Genomic DNA, 22,304 nt, shown 5'->3' with positions numbered 1-22,304 from the left:
TCTATTTCTGGACTCTATTTCATTAAGTCGTCTGTCTTTATGCCAGTACCACAATTCCTTTACGACTCTTTTAGGCTAAGTTTCAGATTAATTCTTAAAAAAAAAAAAAAGATAAGATCTTGCTATGTTGCCCATACTGGGCTCAAGCAATCTTCCTTCCTCAGCCTCCCTAGTAGCTGAGACTACAGGTGCATGTCACTGTGCCCAGTTTAGATTTCATGTCTAAGTTTGATGTCTCATGGGTTAGTCCTCCAAGTCAGTTCTCCTTCAAGATTGCTTGACTATTATAATTTTTTTTCTTTTTTCATATACATCTTAAAATCAGCTTGTCAAATTCCATGGTTAAAAACCTGCCGAGGCCGGGCACGGTGGCTTACGCCTGTAATCCCAGCATTTTGGGAGGCCGAGGCAAGCAGATCACCTGAAGTCAGGAGTTTGAGACCAGCCTGGCCAACATGGTGAAATCCTGTCTCTACTAAAAATACAAAATTAGCCCAGCATAGTGGTGTACGCCTGTAGTCTCAGCTACTTGGGAGGCTGAGACAGGAGAATCATTTGAACTTGGGAGGCAGGGGTTGCAGTGAGCTGAGATTGCGTCATTGCACACCAGCCTGGGTGACAAGAGTGACACTCCATCTCCAAAACAAAACAAAACGAAAAAACCTGCTGAGATTATTGTTTTAATAGAATTGTATGAAATCGATGGATCAATTTAGGGAGAATGACATCTTGAATTGAGTCTCCCAATCCTCGAAATGGTGTATCTCTCTATTTAGTTAGGCCATCTTTAATTTTTCTTGGCAATGTTTTGTAGTTTTCATTATAGAAGTTTGCATACCTTTGATTAACTTCATTCCTGAGTATTAATTAGTTTTCTAACTAATCTTGTATCCAGCCATCTTTGCTAAATTCAACTTGTTTTTTCTAGAAATGTATGTGTTGCCGTGGTTGGATTTTATAAGTATATAAGCATATCATCTGCCAATAAAGACAATTTTACTTCTTCCTTTCCAGTTGTACGTTTTTCTATTTTGTTTTTCTTTGTCCTTTTTTTCTTTTCTTTTTTTTTGCATAGGCTAGGAACTCCAGTACAACGTTGAAAAGAAGTGATAACCATAGATAGTCTTGTTTTGTTCCAATTTAAGCGGGAAAAATTCAATATTTTGCCATTAAATGATATTAGTTATTATTATGGTTGTGTTTTGTATGTGCACTGATGGTGTTCAGGACACACAACCCCAAAATGTGGAAGACCCTGGCATTTAAGAAAACAACAGAAGCAGGAAGGACTTTCTTCCCTTCCCCTCACCTCTTCTCCCCTGAAGTAGGTCGTAAACCTCAGCAGACGTGGGTCCTCTAAAGCAGGGCCTACGACTCTCGTTCCAGACGTGCCTGCTCTATACCTGGAGTAAAGGAATGCCCTTCTCTCTGAAGACACAGGGACACAGAGATTAATCTGAACAAACAGACCTTGCAGATCCCCCTAGCTTATTACCATTGGATGGTAATAACCCCCCTTTGTCCAATCGTACTTTTGGGTGACTGTCCTCTCTTCATCAAACTTAAGCATAAAAATACACAGGTTTCCCCATTTCACTTCTGAAGTCTCCCATGCTTTTCTCTTGTTGATCTGTCTTCTGTTATAGATGCCTCATCCATGAAACTAGTGATGGAGAAGAAAGGATTTCACTCTTTCTCCCCTGCAGTACCTTACCAAAATCGGCTAAATTCCCTTCCCAGCTTTAGAATGACACAAGCTTTTCTTATCTTCTTTCTGACTTTCTATCTCTTCTCTCACACTGAAAATACTGATTCCTGATAATGTTATCATAGTTTTTGTTTTATGCTATAATATGCATTAAACAGTTTCAGAAATATAATGTAATAATAATAAAATAAAAAAGAAAAAAGTTTCAAAATTATAATATCAATATCAATAATGAAGTTACTACTAAAGTGGAAGATTTCTTTTCCTTTTCTTACCCTTACATTTCGCTAAGGATGTGTGGTCAGAGTTCTATGTTCTAAAGAGAGCTGAAATAATTCTTTTCTCTTTATAGTTGAATTACCAATCTGATACATAGTTAGATTGAGTTATTTTTATCTTTTTTCAATTTTACAGTTTTATTTATTTTCTCAGGTAAACTATCATATCACTTAGAAATAAAGACAGTTTTGCCTCTTCCTTTCCAACTTTTAACCTTCTAGTTGTCTTCCACTGTGTGATTGTATAGGCTACAATCTCCTAGGCAGTTAATTTGTTGTGGAGCTGGTGATCATTCTTGCCTGAGCAACAATGTGTACAGAATTCCCCAGTAAGTAAGGTCCTGCGTTGGCAGTGACAACGTATATTTTTATTTTTAAAAACTCTTCCCTTGGCCCAGCATGGTGGCTCACACCTGTAATCCCAGCACTTTGGAAGGCTGAGGCAGGAGGATCACTTGGGGCCAGGAGTTTGAGACCAGCCTGGCCAACATGATGAAACCCCATCTCTACTAAAAAAATGCAAAAATTAACTGGGCGTGGTGGTGCACACCTGGAATCCCAGCTAGTGGGAGGCTGATGTGCGAGAATCACTTGAACCTGGGAGGCGGAGGTTGCAGTGAGCCAAGATTGTGCCACCGCAGTCCACCCTGGGCAACAGAGCAAGACTTCATCTCCAAAACAACAACGACAACAAACAAACACATTTTAAAAACCTGCTCCCTCCTTTAGACTTCTATAAGTACAACCCTAAATCTGACCTTCTTCTTTTTTTTTTTTTTTGGAGACAGAGTTTCACTCTTGTTGTAACTGGGATTACAGGTGGGAGCCACCGTGCCTGGCCCCTAACCTTCCTTACAGTTTTCTCTACCTCAGCCTTCTCCTTTCCACTCTGTCTACCCTACAGGGTTGATTCGTTGTTCAAATTATTTCTGTGATTACTCCACTTGGCTGTATATTCTGTAAAATGCAAACACGTTCGTTTGGCATGCGAGGACTTCTACATGAGAAATAAATGTTACAAGTACAGTACAAGACATGAATGGCCTGAGATTGGGTTTTGGAGGGGGCATAGGCATGATGCAAAAACAGATATGAAGGAAATCAGAGTCATATATATGTCTGCATAGCAAGAGACAGCAAATCCCCAGTGGGGTGAGCTGCAGAATAATAACCCAGAGTAAGACTGCAGCCAGAGAACAAAGGAAATGCTAGGAAATTCAACCTTTGTCTCAGGGCAAAAGACCTCTTTGAAGACTTGAGGTCCCTTCTTATTCATATTAATGAAACAAATTTTTCTAGCTCCAAACTACCTTTCCAAACTTATTTCATACTATTGCCCTTGACAAACTCAGTTGGACTTAATTACTTTCTGTGCCATTTCTGCACTCAGGATTTCCAATTATATCGATTTTGCCTCTGGCACTTTAAATTGGTCCTTTGCAGCTGTGCACCAAATATCTGCTGGCCACGAACACGAAGCCCCCTACAAGGCTCGTGCACAGAACAAGAGATTTGACTGTGTTCTAGACTCTAGTTGTTCCTTCTGCTCAATGCGCATCTCCTGATCACTACTCCCAGAAATGATCTCTAGCTTCTCTGAATTTATATACGGCTTTACCTGTACCTCTTTCCAGTATTGATTCCTAACTTCTGCTTTAGCTATTAAAATACAGTCTTGTTTATCCTCTAAATAAACTGGAAGCTTCCTTAAGTAACTCAGGCTGATCCATCTTCAGATTCCGATAACTTCTAGAATAATGACCTGAGCCATGGTAATAAATAATCCTGAGTGACTGTGGTCTAATCATTACAGAAAACAATGGGCTTCAATAATCTTTTGCTGTGCTTTTATTAATACAAGCATTTGCCAGGGGAGGTGGCTCACGCCTGTAATCCCAGCACTTTGGGAGGCTGAGGCAGGTGGTTTGCTTGAGGCTAGGAGTTCAAGACAAGCCTGGGCAACATGGCAAAACCCTGTCTCTACAAAAAATACAAAAATTAGCCAGGCTGTGGTGGCAGGCACCTGTAGTGCCAGCTATTCCGGAGCCTGAGGCACGAGAATCTCTTGAACCCAGGAGGCAGAGGTTGCAATGAGCTGAGATCACACCACTGCACTCCAGCCTGGGCAACAGAGCAAGACTCTGTCTCAAACAAACAAAAAACCAATCATTTGACTTCTTCTTTAGTGGCAAACTATTAGGTAACATAAGTTTAAAATCAACAAAACCCTTTACTATTTTTTAAAGACTTTTTTTTCTTCTCTAGGTCTCCCTCAACTTGTATTTATGAGGCTAATCTTTACAATTTAAATATAAACTTATAAACCCATGCCACATTTTATCTTTTGAGAGTCTGTCATGTAGTCTGTGGAGATCTTGATTCCATCACCCAGCCTGTAATCTGTTCTTTCAACTTTGAGTCATATTCCTATTTGCTAACCATTTTTTTAGATCTTCATCAAGGTAACTAATAAAAATATGAACAATTCATGAATCCTGCATAAAGCTATTTTAAAAAATCCTCTAAGCAAATATGGGTTGTGTAAACAGAGATGTTTGGCCACTGTTGTTAAATTAGCTAGAAATCAAGTACAGATAGTTGTTTTATTTCCCATATGACATTTCCTGGACTCATCCACAAAGATATCCTAATTGTCTTTGTCGGGTGTCTCACTAAACCAAGAAATAACTTTCTATAACATTCCTCTCTTCTATCAGTCTTTCTTAAATTTGGAAAATAAGGTTAGTTTGACATGCTTTGTCCTTGGTGAACCCAAGCTGGTGCCTACTGCCAAATAAAAGGATTCTAATTTGTTTACCAATGTCTAACACTCACAGGATTTGCCACGCTTGCTTGGCTCCCCCAACGTTGAAGGGAGGGTGTTACTCTTTTTTTTTTTTTTTTTTTTTTTTTGAGATGGAGTCTCACTCTGCCGCCCATGCTGGAGTACAGTGGTGTAATCTTGGCTCACTGCAACCTCCACCACCCAGGTTCAAGCGATTCTTCTGCCTCAGCCTCCCCAGTAGCTGGGACTACATGCGCATGCCACCACGCCTGGTTAATTTTTGTGTTTTTAGTAGAGATGGAATTTCACCGTATTGGCCAGGCTGGTCTCAAACTCCTGACCTCGTGATCTGCCCGCCTCGCCCTCCCAAAGTGCTGGGATTACAGGCATGAGCCACCGTGCCCAGCCTGGGGTGTTACTCTTATAGAAATAAAAGAACTTGTTGACTCACTCACAGGAGAGAGGCTCTCCTCTTTACTGCTAATCATAGCCTATGCACGTAAACATAAACAGCATGCATGTAAAGTAAATCAAACTGGCATGACTCAGCCCCTTAGACTGCCCATAGGTGAGAAACACAGGAAGAGAGCCTCACCCGTGTTGTTTCCCAGGACAAGGCAGTCCACAGAGTTCTGCAGCACAAGACCAGCCTTTTAGAAACCCGCAGATACCCTCCCAGTTAACTGTTCCTTTCCCTTTCGAATCACCAGATCTTACTCAGAAAATTTCCACTATTAGTTGTACAACATGCATTCCTAAAGATGTTCCCAAATATATAGGTTTTTCTGGCATGGTTTTTGCCATGCTACTGTTAGGCATGCTATTTTTTTCTCTGCCAGAAATTATTTTGGTGGATGGTATCTAATACATATGTATATTTGAGGCTTGATTTCCCGCTTGACCTAAATCTGTTAGTTTTTTAAAAAGGTAATTTTCAGCGGGGCAGGATGACTCACACTTATAATCTCAGCACTTTGACAGCCCCAGAGGATGGGGGGTTTAGCTTAGTGGGTATTGGTTGCCGGCAGGGAGGGCAGGGGAGTATCGCTTGAGCCTAGGAGTTTAAGGCCAGCTTGGGCAACATAGCAAGACTCTATCTCTACAAAAAAAATTACAAAAATTAGCCAGGCATAGTAGTGCATGCCTGTAGTCCCAGTTACTCAGGAGGCTGAAATGAGGGGATCCACTTGAGCCCAGGAGTTTGAGCCTGCAGTGAGCTATGTTCGTGCCGCTATACTCCAGCCCGGGCAACAAAACGAGATCCTGTCTCTAAAAATAATAATAATAAAAAGAGAATTTTAAAGTTTCAATTTGAATATATGCATTATCTATTCAAGTTAAAAGGTAGTTTTTGGAAACATATTTTAATAAATTTGAGTCTTTATTTTTTGGCTCTCAGCTCTCCTTTTTTAAAATAAAAGTAGTAACAATTATTTATTATTAATAGTTATGATAACTTGAATATGACTATTTGGGGATGCTTTACAAATATCTCAGCATACATAAGCTCAGGCATCATTACAGTCCGGCAAATTCACCACTGTGCCCACTTTACAGATGAGAGCCACAGACTCATGGAGGATGAGCACAGAGCAGTGACCAGGGCTGAGGCTTAAGCCAAGCGTTGGGATCACAAGTCTTTTTTGAAAATGTCACAATGATCCTGTCTTGCTGACATTGTTTGAGATCGTTTCTCAGAGTCTCCTTCTTTTTTGAGTGGTCTCCTGACTTTTCCTGGTCTTGCTAAAAGGATGGTGGATAAGAAGGAGGATATGACCTCCCCCAGTGTGGCTCTCTATAGAGTCTCCTTCATCTTGTGGTCACACATGGTGTCCCTGAGCTCCTCCCCATGGTGGGGGACCAGCTCCGCATGCTGAGCATGAGCACAGCTGCTTGTGTGTGTGGACTACACAACTGTTCCATGATTGTCTAGAAATTCCAATGTTTCCAGGTTCAGTGTAGTAAAAAAAAACAGGCTTCAGTAGATGTTTTTTATCCTTACAGCACCATCAGCTCTCCTTCTAAGCAGAGTTTATAATTCTGCTAATTCATTTGTGCATATTAAAGGAATCTTTTTATTCAGGGCACCACTGTAAATTCCAACACATTCTTACAGACTCTAGATAGATGACTTCCTGCTGACAAGGAAAAAGAAAAAAAAGAAATTCTAGATTGAATTGGGTCTGTCCTTGTTACATGCTCTTGCTCTAAGGAAATATAATGTGAAATAGCTCTATTTAATCACAACATTTTTGCATGAAAAGGGCTAGAAGAAAAATAAAGTTTGTAAGTAAAGTTGTGTTTATCATAGGAAGATTTCCAATGTAAAATGGCATTCAGCTAACAAATCCTGACATATTCTTTTTAAATTTCCAATTGAAATACTTAAGAAGAAAAAAAGATAAAAATCAAAATTAAAGTGAAAACTGACAACCTACGGGCAGAAGCAGGGAGCATACTCCACTAAGAATGAGACAGATGAAACCATTTAGAAAATTTTAATCCATTGCTCTATCTTCCTATGCCACTGGAGAAAAAGGATAAACGTTAGGCAAGAAAGCAGGTGGAAAGATCTTCACCTTGCCCTGATTTAAATATAAGATTATAGGTTGGGTGCAGTGGCTCACACCTGTAATCCCATCATTTTGGGAGGCCGAGGCGGGTGGATCACCTGAGGTCGGGAGTTTGAGACCAGCCTGGCCAACATGGTGAAACCCCGACTCTACTAAAAATACAAGAATTAGCCTGGCATGGTGGTGTGTGCCTGTAGTCCCAGCTACTTGGGAGGCTGAGGCAGGAGAATCGCTTGAAGCCAGGAGGCGGAGGTTGCAGTGAGCCAAGATTGCACCACTGTACTCCAACCTGGGTGACAGAGTGAGACTCCATCTCAAAAAAAAAAGAAAAAGAAAAATAAGACCGCAGCAATGAAGACCCTGGACAGCCAAACCTCCCCTTATGGGAGGCATGTTTTGAGGGAGCTGGAGTGTTCTCTCCCAATCTTCCATTCTCTTTCTAAAAACATTTAAATACTATGACAAAAACAAGGCAGGAACTGGGTTAATATTGGAGGTGTTATAGACCCCTAACTTAACACTATAGAGACCAAAAGACAGAAAGAGCTGTGAAAGTCGTGGAATCTGCCGATTGTATGTTTCACACATCCCAGCAATCAGAAGGTGACAGAGGCAGTGGGAGCAGGAGAGGCTATCATCTAAGGCCTGGAAAGTTTCACCCAGTGAAAACCTGCAAGAGGCTGGGAATCAGGCTAGGAGCTGCACATGAGCCTGCTATCTAGTTACAGATCTGAGAAGGAATCACCCAAACAGAAACCCAAGATGCAATGGTGTGCTGGTAAACTGATTTCCACAAAAAACAGGGAAGGAGGGCTATTTTGGTTGTAGTATTTGCCAATTTCCATGTGTAAATACTACCACCATGGTGGACCTCAGTTATCAACATCACTGAACCACAAGTTGAGAAGAGATGCACACAACCCTGAGTTGGCATCAGCTGGATCCACCATGTTCCCTAGAAAATACTAAACGTGCATGAATTTACCTTCATTCTAGAATGAGTAAAGAGAGGCCTGTGAGAAACATGCCTCAAGAATGAGGAATGAGAGTGATAACAATACTTAGTAGGACTGAGTACTTACTATTCTAAGCACTTTATACTTTACAGGCAGCATCTCATTTAATCCTCAAGGCAACTCAGTGAAGTAGGTCATAATATAATAACCTTAAGACAACAATCTGAAGCTTAGGAAGATAAAGTAACTTGCCCTCTCCATGCAGATATTAAATGTTAGATCTGGTCTTAGGACAGCTAAACTCCAAAAGCCATACCTTTAAATGCTATGCTAAGCATAAAATAAACCTGCAATAAATGTACTGACTTCTTGACTCATAATACTGCAATAAACCAATTGTCTTATAAACTGTTGTCATTTTAAGTTTCTTCTCCTTTGAGTTAATGAGAGATTTATGTTTAGGACCTTTCAATTGCTTTTTCCTAGTTTAGAAGGAAAGAGGCCTCAGAGGTGTGTGTGTGTGTGTGTGTGTGTGTGTGTGTGTGTGTTAGAGAATATTCAGAAAATGGGGGATCAGGGTCCTTGGATTCTTCTCCAGGTTTCCAGAATACAATGGCTACAGACTGGAGGCTGGGACAGATACTCACAAATAAAAGCAGCCTGTCATCTATTAATCTGCTGGTATTCTTCTAAATTTGTGCCAGAGAGTCTCTTTGGTATTTGTTATGAGTCTGAGTGTTTAAACACCCACAAGCATAAGTCAGATAAGTCATCAACACCCTAACTTCATGATGGCTTGATATACAATGACCTTTATTCCATATCGATGCCTCCTCCCATGGGCACACCTGGGGACCTTTGCACAGCTATGTGCTCCACCTCTGATATATTGAATTCCAGTAAATTGCTCTCTGACCACAAGCTTCTAGCTCTTCTACATCTCACTCCTCCACTTGGCCTTTGATCTACCCAAGGCCCCACCCCTCCACCCCCTACCCAGGAACTGCCCTGTGTTTCTCTCTAACTTTCATACCCTTTTTGTCTTCCCTACTTTCTTCATTCATACCAGATCCCTGGATGCATCAGTTTAATCATGGTCTCATCAGGGACCTCCCATCTTTGCCCCTTTGCCTCCCATAGTACCCCAGCCTTTACCCATCCAACCTCAGGGCCCGCTCTCAAGCTGCTTTTGGGTAATAAGGTTCTCCAGCCTCAACTTATTCCTCCTCATAACCCAAAGTCCTTCAATGAATGCTTTGTTGGATTTTTCTTCAATTCCTCATGGCAGTTGTTCCAAACTTCCACCCTTAACTCCCCTACTCTACAGACCCCTCCTTAAGCCCAGAAGAGGACACTGACTCTACTTTGCAGGTGCATTCAGAAGGAAGTGCTCCACACACTTATGGTGTCTGGAACCACAAAGCCCTCAGTCCACAGGCCTTTTTAGCTAGAACTTCAGTATCTACTTCTTGAAGTCTCCACATTTCCTCTGAATTGTCTAAAAGCCTTAGAGGTTTTCACAGCCAAAAGGGGGTTAGTCTTCCTTCCACCCCCAGGTAGAGATGGCTCTGGAATCTGACTGGGACCCAGTGTCATGACTTCTGGCTAGCACACATATTGTTGACATTTACATCATCTAACAACATGTTGGAACATCATCAACTGTGGCCAACTCCTTTGATGATCCTGCAGGGACTATCTCAAGTCTTCAGGGGAGAACAATCTCCCTTACATAGCATTAGTCTTTCCCAAGCCTACCCCACTCATGGACTCTCAAAATTACAGACCTAGAGCAGTGGACATTTTTAAAACATTTAAGCCCCAAATCTCTTTAAGTCAGCCTTGAATAAAACTGTACTTGTACCAGAAGTGCCATATGTTTCAGTAACAAGAACCTTGGCCAGGTGAGATGTTGACACAGGCATTTTAAGGTTACAGAATACTAAACTGGCCATTGCAGCTCATTATAGAGATAAGGACCAATCAGATATCTTGAACACATTAAAAATGTAAACGTTAGCTAGGTTGGGGTGAAGTTCTTTTCTCCACAGATTTATGTTTCTTGTCATCATGAAATTGATTCTGACTAGTGTGCTTTTTTTTTTTTTTTTTTTTTTTTTGAGACAGAGTCTCACTCTGTTGCCCAGGCTGGAGTGCAGTGGCACCATCTTGACTCACTGCAACCTCTGCCTCTCGGGTTCAAGCAATTCTTCTGCCTCAGCCTCCCAAGTAGCTGGGACTACAGGTGCGCACCACCACACCCAGCTAATTTTTGTATTTTTAGTAGAGATGGGGTTTCACCATATTGACCAGGCTGGTCTGTAACTCCTGACCTTGTGATCCTCCTGCCTCGTCCTCCCAAAGTGCTGGGATTACAGGCGTGAGCCACCGCGCCCAGCCATAGTGTGCATTTAAGAAGTTTCCCAGCTGCATCTTGATTTTTAACTACTATGGTTTATTGTTATACAACCGTTAATTTTGAGACAATGGTGCCTGTTTTACTGTTTGTTTTGAGAAATTTTATTTCTTCATTGTTACAAAAAGTTCAATCTGAATTTCCTCATCTACATTATAACCAATCTTTATTGTAATCCAAACTCAACAAGTGTAAAGCAATTGTCAGATTCTCTTGGAATTGGGAAAAATACATCTGCTTTCTTCCTTTCATAAGCTGCAATTGTAAAATATGTGGTGATTATACCTAATTCCTTTTTCAGTATTTATCGTGAAAAAACATTAACCTACACAAAAATAGAGAAACATCATCCCAAAACCATCCCCCACTACCCGGTCTGTGGAAAAATTGTCTTCCATAAAATCAGTCCCTGGTGCCAAAAAGGTTGGAGACTGCTGCTTTAGTCTATAAATGGGTAAATTATATGAAAAAACTATCTGATGTGCAACAATCTTGCATTCCTAGGCTTAAATGTTAAGATTTTCACATGTGTGCTTATAATTATATTAACCTTCTTAGGCTGACCAACTGTCCTTTTTGGCCCAGAACCATCCATCCTAGTTTTAAAACAGAGGTCTGGGCCGGGCCTGATGGCTCACATCCATAATCCCAGCACTTTGGGAGGCTGAGGCAGGTGGATCACTTGAGGTCAAGAGTTTGAGACCAGCCTGACTAACATGGTGAAACCCTGTCTCTACTAAAAATACAAAAGATTAGCCGGGCATGGTGGTGCAGGCTCATAATCCCAGCTACTTGGGAGGCTGAGGCAGGAGAATCGCTTGAACCTGGGAGGTGGAGGTTGCGGTGAGCCGAGATCACGCCATTGCACTCCACCCTGGGAAACAAGCACGAAACTCCGTCTCAAACAAACAAACAAAAAGAAGGTCCCACATCCCAGAAAACCCTCAGTCAAACCACGATAGTTACTCACCTACCTATGGTTATTTTTTCTTATACTGTTTCTGTTAGGCAGAATAATCATCCCCTAAAGATGTCCACGATGTAATCCCTGGAACCTGTGAATATGTTATGTGACATGGAAGGGGGAATTACATTTGCAGACGAAATAATGTTTACTAATTAGCTGACTTTAAAATAGAAAGATATTTTTGTATTATCTGGATGGGCCCAGTGTAAGCACAAGCGCTTCAATGTGGAAGAAGGAGATGGAAGAATCAGGGTCAGAATAGCCCATGTGAGAAAAATTCTGCCAGCCATTGCTGGCTTTGAAGAGGAAAGGAGGCTAGCAGCCAAGGAATGCAGGAAGCTTCTAGAAGCTGGAAAATGCAAGAAAATGGATTGTCCCCTAGAGCCTTCAGAAAGAACACAGCCCTGCCAATGCCTTGATTTGAACCCAGTGAAACTCATTTCAGATTTCTGACCTCCGAACTATAAGATAATAGATTTGTGTATTTAAGCCACTAAGTATGTGGTAATCTGCTATAGCAACAAAAGGCAACTAACTAATACACTGGGCTTACTCAGTTTAGGCATTAGTGTTATATTTATCTCACAAAATAAGTCAAATATCTTCCCACCCACCTAATATCATACTTTAAAAAATTACTTTTCTGAGTCAGCTTGATAAGAGAATAATTTATTTCTTAATAAAAGTGACAGTATTATAGAAATCACAAGAATTGTCTAGGCCTAGTGCTTTTATGGAAGGTGGTGAAATGAAAGATATTTTTGAGTATATTTCAATCTTACTCTTAGATATTGGTTTACTAAAGTTTATGTTTCTTTCCATCTGGTTTATCTAACTTTCTTCTAAATTGTTAGCAGATTATGCCAGTACCATTTATTAAATAAAAGGTCCTTTTCCCACTTAACTGAAATGTAATCTAACATTAGGTTCGTACAGAAACAACTGGCAAAAACCACAGTTCCTTTTGCATCAACCTAGTAATACCCTATGTACACTTAGATAATTTCTATACTCTTTATACATATTTCTCTATTTCTTTACTGTTTTGATTACAGATACTTTACAATAAGTTTTACTCTCTGATAGGACAAATTCTCCTCCATAGTCTTTTATTCAAATATTTACTAATTATTCTGGCATATAACACTCTATACAAAATTTTAAATAATTTTTTTGAGGCAGGGTCTCTGTCTGTCACCCAGGCTGGAGTGCAGCGGCAGAAACATGACTCACTGCAGACTTGACCTCCTGGGCTCAAACAATCCTCCTGCCTCAGTGTCCTGAGACTCAGTGTCACACAAGTAGCTGAGACTACAAGTGTGTGCCACCATGACTGGCTTATTTATTTATTTATTTATTTATTTATTTATTTTGAGACGGAGTCTCACTTTGTCGCCCAGGCTGGAGTGCAGTGGCGCGATCTCGGCTCGCTGCAAGCTCCACCTCCCAGGTTCATGCCATTCTCCTGCCTCAGTCTCCTGAGTAGCTGGGACTACAGGCACCAGTCACCACGCCCGGCTAATTTTTTGTGTTTTTAGTAGAGACGGGGTTTCACCGTGTTAGCCAGGATGGTCTTGATCTCCTGACCTCGTGATCTGCCCGTCTCAGCCTCCCAAAGTGCTGGGATTACAGGCGTGAGCCACTGCGCCCGGCCTAACTTTTTTTTTTTTTAGTAGAGATAGCATTTCACCATATTGCTCAGGCTGGTCTTGAACTGCTGGGCTCAAGCAATCCTTCCACCTCGGCCTCCTAAAGTGCTGAGGTTACATGAGCCCCTACACCTGACCAAATATTTTTAATTAATATAATTTTGCTTAGCTTCATTAAAAAAACAAGATTCCAATTAGAAGTCCATTAAATTTATATGTTAATTAAAGAAGGATTGGCATTTTTATAATATCGACCCTCACAGCCATTATTAAGCTGTATCTGACACTCCATTTTTATGCCTTTAAATAAAGTTTTAGTCTTTTAAAATTGTCCCTATTTAATTTGTTCCCTTGTATTTTATAATTTTTGTCTCTATTGTGAATGTTTTTCTTCATCTTTAACTTTCAAATGATTATTCCTAGTGTAAAGATAATAATAGATTTTTATATACCTCATTTGTATTTAACTACATTACTCAGCAGCCTCTAGTTAGTTTTAATAGTTTTTAAATTGAGTTATATTTTCTGGATGCATAATCATATTATCTTCAAATTCTGTGTCTTCTTTTTGAACATTTTTATTTTAATATTATTTATTTTATGCCTTACTCCCTCAGCTAAAACCTCCAAAACAATGCTGAATAGTAATTGTGCTGGCAAGTATCTCCAGCCTGTTTCTGATATTTCTGGCAATAGCTTTCATTTTTCTTTTCTTTCTTCCTTTCTTTTTTTCTTCTTTTTTTTTTTTTTTTTTTTTTTTTTTTGAGACAGGGTCTCCCTCCCATCACCCAGGCTGGAGTGCAGTGGAGCACTCTTGGTTCATTGCAACCTCCAGCTCCTGGGCTCAAGTGATGCTCCCATCTCAGCCTCCTGAGTAGCTAGGATCACAGGCACACGCCACAACACCCAGCTAATTTTTAAATATTTTGTAGAGATGAGGTCTCCCTGTGTTGTTCAGGTTGGTCTCAAACTCCTAGGCTCAAGCAATCCTCCTGCCTCAGCTTCCCAAAGTGCTGGGATTACAGGAGTGACCCAGTGCACACAGCCTAAACAGTTTTTTTTATGTAGTCAAATATGTTTACATTTTCTGTTGTTGCTTCTGGATTTCCAGTCTGGGTCAAGATCCCTCACACCCTTAGATGGTTCAGGTAGACTCTTATATTTTCTTGCAAGACTCTTCAGATTTTATTGTTTATAATTATGCCTTTGATCCAACCAGTTTATTTTTTAATATTATAAAATACAGGATTAGTTTTATTTTCCCCCAATGGTACCAACACTACTTATTATATAAACTATCACCTTTGCCATATATTAAATTTTCATTTTATACTGTATCTATTTCTAAATTTTTCTACTTTCTTCCTTCACCAGTGCCATATGAATTTAGTTTTATATTAGCTTTATAGTATATTCCCAATACCTGGGTAGGCAAGCTCTCCCACAATGTTGCTGTCTTTCTGTTTCTTTGTTTTTTTAGAGACAGGGTCACTCTATGTTGCCCAGACTGGAGTGCAGCAGCTATTCACAGGTGCGGTCATTGTGCACTACAGCCTGGAACACCCAAGCAAAAGCAATCCCTCTGCCTCAGCCTCCCAATAGCCAGGACTACGAGTTACGCCTTAGTCACATACCACTGTGCCCAGCATAGTTCCTCTTAAGTAAAAAAATTTTTTCGCATGCCATTTATTTGTTTAAAAATCAGGTTGCTTGTCCTACAGAATATTCCAGATTCTGAATTTGATTGATCATTTCCTTGTAGAGTTGTTTAACGTATTCCTCTTTTCTTCTCATTTTTTGTAGACTGAAAGATAGAGGCCTGATATTTGTTTAATTTTTTTGTTGTTGAGTATTTTTCATAGGTGCTGTGATATATTTCATATTGTATCACATCATGATGTTCTTAATTTCTGGTTGTTCCACTTATAGTGATATTGAGATTGATGGATGAATTCAGGTATTGTTATACCTGATCAACTCATTATAAAATTCCCCTCCCAGCTGGACACAGTGGCTCACACCTGTAATCCCAGCATGTTAGAAGGACGAGGTGGGTGGATCATCAGAGGTCGGGAGATCGAAACCAACCTGGCCAACAGAGTGAAACTCCGTCTCTATTAAAAATACAAAAAAATCATGGTGGTGCGTGTCTGTAGTCCCAGCTACTCAGGAGGCTGAGGCAGGAGAATCATTTGAACCCGGGAGGCAGAGTTTGCAGTGAGATGAGATTGTGCCACTGCACTCCAGCCTGGGTGACAGAGTGAGACTCCATCTCTAAATAAATAAATAAACAAATTTCCCTTCCAGCCTTTCACCTAATGGCTTTAGCAGCCATTCGTGAGCATTCCTTATAGCCCATGTTTCACCAGAGTTTGCAAAATGGTGACTTTATGTTTTATTTTTATTTTTTAGAAACAGGGTCTTGCTCCGTCACCTAGGCTGGAGTGCAGTGGTGCCATTATAGCTCACTGCAGCCACAAACTCCTGGGCTCAAGCAATTCTCCTGCCACAGCCTTACAAGTAGCTGGGACCACAGGTGCATGTGACCACACCTGGCTAATTTTTTAAAAACTTCCTGTAAAGATGGAGTCTCACTATGTTGCCCAGTCTGGTCTCAAACTCCCAGCCTCAAGCGATCCTCCTGCTTCCGCCTCCCAAAGTACTGGGGTTAAGGTGTGGGCCACCATGCCCTGCCTCAAAATGACCTTTCTAAACTACCCATTGCGGCCGGACATGGTGTCTCATGCCTGTAATCCCAGCACTTTGGGAGGCCGAGGCGTGTGAATCACTTGAGGTCAGGAGTTGGAGACCAGCTTGGCCAACATGGAGAAACCCCATCTCTACTAAAAATACAAAAATTAGCCGTGCCTGGTGGCACATGCCGGTAATCCCAGCTACTTGGGAGGTTGAGGCATGAGCATGGCTTGAATCTGGGAGGCGGAGGTTGCAGTGAGCTGAGATCATGCCACTGTACTCCAGCCTGGGCGACACAGCAAGACTCTCTCTCTCAAAAAAAGAGAAAGTACTCATTTGATTTCACTTTTTTCCTTAAAAGAGTAAGACATGTCATAGGATACATGAATATCTACAAATCTGCTCAAACTCCTTAATATGATTGTACTAGTTTCTAAGGGCTGCCATAACAAATTACCACAGAGACAACATAGTAGAAATTTATTCTTTCGCAGTTCTGGAGGCTAGAGGTCTGAAATCAAGGTGTTCGGCAGAGCCATCCTCCCTCCAAAGGCTCTGGGGAAGACTCCTTCCTTACTGCTTCCTAGTTTCTCATGGCTCCCTGAAATCCTTGGCATTCTTTAGCTTGTAGCTGCATTGCTGTAGTCTCCGATTTAGTCTTAACATGGCCTTCTCTGTGTCTCTTTGAGGCTTTTTTTCTTTTTTTCTGAGACATAGTCTCACTCTGTCTCCCAGGCTGGAGTGCAGTGGTGCGATCTTGACTCACTGCAACTTGCGACTCCCAGGTTCAAGTGATTCTTCTGCCTCAGCCTCCAGAGTAGCTGGGATTACAGGTGCTTCCCACCATGCCTGGCTAATTTTTGTATTTTTAGTAGAGACAGGGTTTCACCATGTTGGCCAGGCTGGTCTCAAACTCCTGACCTCAAGTGATCCACCCGCCTCAGCCTCCTAAAGTGCTGGGATTACAGGCATGAACATCGCACCCGGCCAGAGTCTTTTCTTCTTATAAAATCAGGAATCACTGGATTTAGGACCCACCTTAAGATGACTTTTTATCTTGAGATTCTCAATTAATTACATCTGCAAAGACTATTTCCAAATAAGGTCGCATTCTGAGATTCCAAGGGGACATGAATTTTGGAGGGACAATATTCAACCCATTACAATTGCCTACAGGTCTTTTATGATGTGGTACCAACTCAATTCTCCAGCCTCACCTCTTACCACTCTCCACCTCTCATTCCAAGCTAGTTGTATTAAGCCACTTGCAGTTCAGGGACCATAAGGTGCTCTTTCTCATTTCTAGATCTTTGCTTTTTCTGCCCACCTCTGTTTGAAATGTCTTTGCCATCTCCTTTTGCCTGGTTCTTACTATTTTGCAGATTCAGCTGCTCAAGGAAATTTTCCCAAATCCCACCTAGCATTGCTGTATTCCTTCCCCCTCCCATCTCTCTCTTGCATCCTAGGTTTAGCTCTATTACAGCATGTATCTCACTATTTAATAATTTTAGTTGATGTCCTGCTTCTTTCCTAAGTCTCTTTCTCCAACTCCTTGCCATCCAAATAATCAATAAGGGACAAATCATTTTTTGTCTTATTTTGATTTACTTTTGTATTCTTAGTGCTTAACATGGTTCCTAACAGGCAGTCTACAAATGATTATAGAATACGCGAACAAATGAATGTCTTTGAAATGTAGTTCACATGTGGTAAGAATTTCCAGGTGCTAAAATTGATAGGCAGCAGCATCTGTGGTGGTTTTTTTATTCATATTTGTCCTTTATAGAGAAGAATAACTTTGAAGAAATTGAGGGAAGTATTCCATGACTGTTGAATATTATATTAGACAGTATTAAATTACCTCATTTAGTTTTGGTGTTGCATGTGTTGAAAACTCACTTTGATCTGACCATAGCTCTATTCATTTTTATTATCCTTAGATCAAATAATGTAAGATTCTCAATACAGCCATAAATTTGAATGATGGAATTACCATATGAATGGATTTGAATTTCATATTAATATTAACTTTAAAGAAAATGATGTGGGTTTTTTGTTGAAGAGAGAAAAGCCTCTATTGAAATCAGAAAATGTATATAGCTACAAGTGAAAGAACTAGAAATAAGAAAAGAGAAAAGTTAAGGTAGATAGTGTTGATTATCTTCAGATAACTTGCCATTCTCATCACCAATGGAATTTAAATTATACACCTTGAATAAAATGAGGACAGAAAGCTGTTGTTAGAAAGACCACATTTCTTTTAGTGAATCATTTTTGGAATAAAAGGCTTCCAAGATTCCTGAATGTTTTCCTTTTTGGTTGACACAACATCAAGGACTATAGAAGTATGTAGCATGCTGGCTGGGTTGACTGGAAGAAAAGGACCTGCAAGCTAGTGGGTTGAAGCACATCAACAAGAAGGACATCAACTGTGGGGACAGTCCTGGAGGTTCTTGGCCTCTGGAGCAGTTCTGTGGCCCAGTCAGTAGAATGGATAAATAAATGGTAGTGTGCAGCAATCAAGATGGATAAGCTTTCAGCTACATGGAGCAATAAGGATGAATCTTAGGCTGTTGCACAACAGAAACAGGACACAAAAGAACATGGACAGTATGGCTGCATCTACATAAAATTCAAAAGCAAGCAAAACTAAGCTATATTATTTAAGGGATGCATACATAGAGAGTATGTATCCATAGCCTGGGTGCGGTGGCTCACGCTTGTAATCCCAGCAACTTGGGGGGCTGAGGCGGGTGGATCGCCTGAGGTTAGGAGTTCAAGACTAGCCTGGTCAACACGGTGAAACCCTGTCTCTACTAAAAATACAAAAATTAGCCAGGTGTGGTGGTGCGTGCCTGTTATCCTAGCTACTTGGGAGGCGGAAGCATGAGAATCCCTTGAACCTGGGAAGCGGAGATTGCAGTGAACAGTGATTGCACCGTTGTGCTCCAGCCTGGGAGACAGTGAGACTCAAAAAAAAAAAAAAAAAGTATGTATCTATACTTTTTTAGATAGCTAGAGTGAAAAAGTAGTGATTACTTTAAAATCAGGAGAGAAGTTAGCTCTGGGAGAGATGAGAGGGGATGTCATGGGGAAGAGTTACAAAGCTGGTGGATACTTCAGAGGTGTTACCATTGTCTTATTTCTTGCTTTGGAGGACGATTACACTACTGTTTGTTTTTTCTTTTCCTAGTTGAATGGTTATACTTGTATTTGCTTTACAATTATGGAGTGTACATTTGTATTTCACATCACACAATATACATTTGTGTTTCTGTAATACTTCACAGTTGTTTAAATAGCTAAGCAAACTAAATACCATTGCTGTATGCAGGGTGGCCAAGAGGTGAAGGGATCGATTTTGACAGTCTTGGAGTCTCTAGCTCCTGGCACAGTATCTAGTCCCAGGCAGCGGATCTATAAATGTTGGCTGAACTAAATTGGCCCAGGCAATATGGCATGATTCAAAGGAAGAAACATCATGCAGAGCCCACAGTCTGCATCTAAAATTCTCATATTCACTCCATGTCAGACAAGACGCTGTTGGGGTTCTGTGGTTCTGATGATCTTACTATGCATCATTAATTTCTACTGAGAAAAAATAATTACTATTCCCTTTGGGGACACGAAGTGTTTTTAATCGGTTTGTTTATTTAACTTAGTATTGACTTTTAATTTCTTTTTTTCATAAAAATTGTATATATTTAAGGTATACAACATGAGGTTTTGATATACATATATATAGTGAGTGGTTATTACAGTCAAGCAAATTACATATCTGATATGGTTTGGATCTGTGTCCCCACCAAATTTCATGTTGAATTGTAATCCTCAGTGTTGCAGGTGGGGCCTGGTGGGAGGTGGTTGGATCATGAGGGTGGATTCTCATGAATGGATTAGCACCATCCCCTCGGTGCCATTGTCATGATAGTGAGTGAGTTCTCAAGAGATCTGGTCATTTAAAAGTGTGCTGCCCTCGCTCTCTCTTGCTCCTGCTCCCACCATGTGAGATGTTTTGCTCCACATTTGTCTTCTGCCATGATTGGAAGCTTCCTGAGGCCTCCCCAGAAACAGAAACCGCTATGCTTCCTGTACATCCTGCAGAGCTGTGAGCCAATTAAACCTCTTTTCTTTATAAATTACCCAGTTTCAGGTATTTCTTTATAGCAGAGCAAGAACAAACTAATACAGTATCCATCTCCTCATGTAGTTGCCTTCTGTGTGTGTGTATAGTTATCTTCTGTTACTTTCTGTGTGTGTGCGGTAAGAGCACCTGAAACCTACTTCTAGCAAATTCCCAATATAGTGTTACTAACTATACAGAATGATTATGATGCAACATCAGTAACTGTACTCCTCATGCTGTTTATTAGATCTCTAGACTGATTCATCCTAACTGCAACCTTGTACCCTTTGACCAACATCTCCCCATTCTGTTCTACTTTGTTTCTATGTATTCAACTTTTTTAGAGTTCACATATAAGTGAGATCATACAGTATTTTTCTTTCTGTGTCTGGCTTATTTCACTTTGCATAGTGTCCTCTAGGTTCACCCATGTTGTCAAAAATGGCAGGATCTAGCCCGGCGCAATGGCTCACTCCCGTAATCCCAGCACTTTGGGAGGCCAAGGCCGGTGGATCACCTGAGGTTGGGAGTTCAAGACCAGCTTAGCCAACATGGTGAAACCCCATCTCTACTAAAAATACAAAAATTACCCAGGCGTGGTGGCACACACCTGTAGTCCCAGCTACTGGGGAGGCTGAGACAGGAGAATCACTTGAACCCAGGAGGTGGAGGCTGTCATGAGCCGAGATCGTGCCACTGCACTCCAGCCTGGGCAACAGAGCAAGACTCCATCTCAAAAAACAAACAAAAAAAAGACAGGATCTACTCCTCTTTTAAGGCTGAATAATATGCCATTGTGTATATGTACCACAATTTCTTTTTCCATTCATCTGTCAATGGACACTTAGGTTGATTCCTCATCTTGGCTATCATGATTAATGTTGCAATGAATATGAGAGCACAGATACCTCCTTAAGGTACTAATTTTGTTTCCTACGGGTACACTTGGAAGACGAATTGCTGGATCACACGGTAGTACTATTTTTAATTTTTTTGAGGAACTTCTGCACTGTTTTCTATAATGGCCATACCAGTTTAAATATCCACCAACAGTGTACAAGGGTTTCCCTTCCTTCCTCCCTCCTCCTCCTTTTCTTTCCTTCTTTTTCCTTCTTTCTTTTCTTTTTCTTTGTTTTCTTTGCTTTCCTTTCTTTCTTTTCTTTCTTTCTTTTTTTCTTTCTTTCTTTCTTTCTTTCTTAGGTATGGCTCTCTCATCCAGGTTAGAGTGCAGTGGCACAATCACAGCTCACTGCAGCCTCAATCTCCCAGCCTCAACAATCCTCCCACCTCAGCCTCCTGCAGAGCTGGAACTACAGGCACACACCACCACACCCAGCTATTTTTAAATTATTATTTGTTGTAGAAACAAGGTCTCACTGTGTTGCCCAGACTGGTCTCAAGTTCCAGTGATCCTCCTGCCTTGGCCTCCCAAAGTGCTGAGATTACAGGGTGAGCCACTGTGCCCAGCCAAGGGTTCCTTGTTCTTCACACCCTCACCAACAACTATTTTTTTTTTGTCTCTTTGATAATAGCTATTTTTTTTTAGACCAAGTTTCACTCTTGTTGCCCAGGCTGGAGCACAATGGCATGATCTTGGCTCACTGCAACGTCTGCCTCTCAGGTTCAAGCGATTCTCCTGCCTCAGCCTCCCTAGTAGCTGGGATTACAGGCACCTGCCACCACACCCGGCTAATTTTTGTATTTTTAGTAGAGACGGGGTTTCTTCATGTTGGTCAGGCTGATCTCAAACTCCCAACCTCAGGTGATCTGCCCACCTCAGCCTCCCAAAGTGCTGGGATTACAGGTGTGAGCCACTGCACCTGGCCTGAAAATAGTTATTCTAACAGGTATGAGGTGATAGCTCATTGTGGTTTTGATTTGCATTTTCCTGATGATAGTTGACGTTGAGCACCTCTTCATATACTTGTTGGTCATTTGTATGTCTTCTTTGGAAAAACGTCTATTCATTTCTTTTGCCCATTTTTCAATCAGGTTATTTGATTTTTTGTGGTTAAGTTGTAGGAGTTCTGTATGTATTTTGGTGATTAACACCTGATCCAAAATATTTTTAGTTTGCAAATATTTTTTCCAGTCCATAGGTTACTTTTTCATTTTGTTGGTTGTTTTCTTTGCTGTGCAGAGACTTTTTAGT

This window comes from Pan troglodytes, chromosome 4 (genome assembly GCF_028858775.2).
Source record: "Pan troglodytes isolate AG18354 chromosome 4, NHGRI_mPanTro3-v2.0_pri, whole genome shotgun sequence".
NCBI lineage: Eukaryota > Metazoa > Chordata > Mammalia > Primates > Hominidae > Pan > Pan troglodytes.
The sequence above is the reverse complement of the archived record's forward strand: the minus strand, read 5'-3'. Positions refer to the sequence as shown.